The 3,199-nt window shown below is 38.8% G+C and overlaps 1 pseudogene; it reads right to left on the bottom strand.

Moving 5' to 3' along the window:
• LOC111817272 overlaps positions 1–3,199 on the bottom strand; it is a 16,991-nt pseudogene that overhangs the window by 4,139 nt on the left and 9,653 nt on the right.

Consider the following 3,199-nt stretch of genomic DNA (forward strand, 5'->3'; position numbering starts at 1 on the left):
TATTTATTTTTATTTTTTGTACTTTAAGGAAGGGTCTACAGGGTGTTCAGGGTCCCACTACTAGATTGGATTCATACTGATCCACCTGTTTACAGCCTCCCAAGAGCTGGGATTACAGGCACGTGCCACCATGCCCAGTTTCAATTGCTGTCTCAGGATGCCCCGGGGGTGGGGCTGGCACAGCAGGCCCAGGGATCGAGCCCCCAGTCCCTGTGCCTGCTTTCAGGTGCTTAAATCTGCTGAGCTATTTGGCCAGTCCCCTATTTTTTATTTCTAATAAAATCATAATTTTATGCTTCTCTTTTCTTTTTCAGGCTATTCCAGGTATTTCAGAGAAGGAAAAGGCTGGTAAGCTAACATTTTCTTTTCTCTCAAAGCAATTTAAGAACCAAATTCTATCTTAAAGTGGACATTTCATTGAATATCCGAATGGAATAAATGTCTGAAAAAGCAATAGTGTTGAATCCTAAAAAGAAAAATCTACTCTACTCAAAATCTTCCATAAATATATAAGTTTTCTAAGATACCAGTATGTAGTACTGCTATAATACTTCAATAGTTCTTGTAGGCTTACAGCTCACTGTAGCTACCATTTATTTTTTTCTTAAGGAAAAGAATTTCATGTTGAGCCATATGATAAGGAACAGTCTATGGAGATTGTTGTTGACATAGATTGGGATTTCCTTTTGGATCTTAAGTAGCTTCTTCAATAGTCATGGAAAAAACTCACTGCAATAATGTTTAAAGCTCATATGGTATTATCTAAAATACAGGTACAAAGCAAAATGAATGACATTACTGGAGAAAGAATTATTTTCCATGCTTTGATTACCTCTAAAAGTATTATAAAAATAAGGACTGATAAAAATGTGGAAATATGAAAACTAGACTTACGTTGGTAGAGTACCATGCTTTTGACCATCTTTCTCAGCACTGTCTTCTTGTTATCTGTAATGAAAACAAAGATTTAAAAATAGACCCAGGAGTGCCACACACTCAGCACATCGCTTAGTTTAGAGCTGCTTGTGATCGTAAGAGCTGTATTAAAGAGTTGCAGTGTTAGGTGTGAGAGGATGTCAGGATTTTAAGCGCCTTATATACTAAAGCACTAGAGTTCATGTGACGCAACTCTTATAGAAGGATGTTCATCTTCTGGTGTAGAGGTCTCGTTGTTGCTGCTTGATAGCTTCCACACGGATGTCTTCATAGTTTGCTCCTTCTTTGAGGTAACTTCTGCATGTTTAGATCATGCGTAATTTCTTCACTCTATGATAATGTTGAAAATAGGAGAAAAATATTGAACTGCCCTACTAGGCAACTTAATAATGTGCTAATATTATATGGATTAAGTATAGATATTAATGAATTTAATTGAAGTTCCAAAGCTCCAATACCTTTAAAAAGATCTTGCGGACTATCTAGTTAAAGCAGATAATAAATGGTTAAGTGAGCAGATACATTACAATGAAAAAGCACTGCGGCTAAATTTCCACTGTATCTTGGTTTGTGATATTCTCTGTAATTCCCCAGATGATTTTCAATTGAAACAAAGTATGTCACAGAGCAACACTGTCCCCTTATTTCAGAATATCAGCAAATTCTTTAATACCCCAAGGAGAAAATTTGGATGTGAATTATTGAATGGTGGGGAGGAGGAAGAAGGAATGGAAATGTTGTTTGAGAAGATACAAAAACAAAATACCTACTTTCTCTCTCTTCTGTTTCAATGGCCTCAATTTGAGAAGGAATTATTTTATAAGCTTCTCAAATACTCTAAAGCTATTATTGCAACAAAGAACTAACTGAACAGAGAACATAAATATAATGTAATCACAGGTTCTTATCATAATCCAGCACATGTTCCTTCTCACCAATAATGAGAATTAGCCATCCATTTTTATCTAACAGCTTTTAGATCTATAAACAGTTTTTTTTTTTCTATATGATGAGCACAAATAACAGGCATCATTAGAGCTAAGCAAGGGGGCGGGTGGTAATGGTTCGTACCTCAACTCAGTGCTGAAAGACAAGTGAGGATTCTGAGGCAGGGGTAAAGAGTCAAGTCTGATACAGGACAATGACTAGCAGGAAAAAAAAAGAAAAAACAATCCAGTTGGACTGAAATCCAGAGTTTAGAGGGTGGAAGAGGGGCATCTGGTCCATGCTGGGAATGTGGCACTGGGTCCACCCCAAAGCTGCCATCCACACCATCTTGGGAAAGGGATGGGCTGAGAAAAAAAGCAAGTTGCCTCCTCAGAGACAGTCTGCATGATTAAATAAGCCCTCAGCCAAGCTGTATCCCAACAAGTGCAGCAAAGTTGGACAATTCCAACCAAATGACTCAACGAGACAAAACAGAATGATGTGAAGTTTCATAGTCATGCACTAGCAACCCCTGTCCTCCGAGCTTGCAGGTTGCAAAACTCTGGGAGAGGGAAATGTCCTCCAACATAGCCAATGCTAAAAGCAATAATTACAATAATAAACTGTCTATTTCTCCTACATATAACAGGATGGTACTACATGGAGCTGCATTCAATGCCCTACCCATAGTTGTCCATGTCTTCTCATGGGTAGGGCATTGATAAAGGACACTGATAAAGAAGGGTGAACCTCAGTTCTGGGAGAAAATCAGAAAACAACTCAGGGACAGTGCTACTTCCAGGAACTGGAAGAGAGGGAAAGCGTCCACTTGTGGTTTTGTGGGTGGAGATGAAACAAATAACAAAATCAGAATGCAGAATAGCAGCCTTTAGGCAAGAAAAAACTATGAAAGGGAGACACACAGCAGTACACAATCAGTATTTTCCAAACTGACCGAGATAATCAGATCCATGGAGATCTGCAAGTTAAGAGACAGCAAAGTTCTCAAGACTTTTGTTGACAATGGTCTCCCTGGAGGAAACTGCCTGCTAATTAAAACCAGCAACACCATTGAAGAGCTATGCAGAAGAACTGGCTTACTGCTATAGCAACTGTGGGAAGCAGTTTACTCTTATTTCTATGCTTATTTTGGAAGATGTGATTAGTTTGGTAAGTATAGTTGTTTTAGCCTTGCCAGTTCATTGGATTTGGGCTATTTCCTTTCCTTCTCACCATGTCTGGGTTTTATTTTCCCCTATTCTCTATTTTTACTCTTCTTCTCCTCCTTCTCCTTCTCCTTCTCCTTCTCCTCCTCCTCCTCCTCCTCCTCCTCCTC

Source organism: Octodon degus, unplaced genomic scaffold (assembly GCF_000260255.1).
Source record: "Octodon degus isolate 3935 unplaced genomic scaffold, OctDeg1.0 scaffold00053, whole genome shotgun sequence".
NCBI classification, from domain to species: Eukaryota; Metazoa; Chordata; class Mammalia; order Rodentia; family Octodontidae; genus Octodon; species Octodon degus.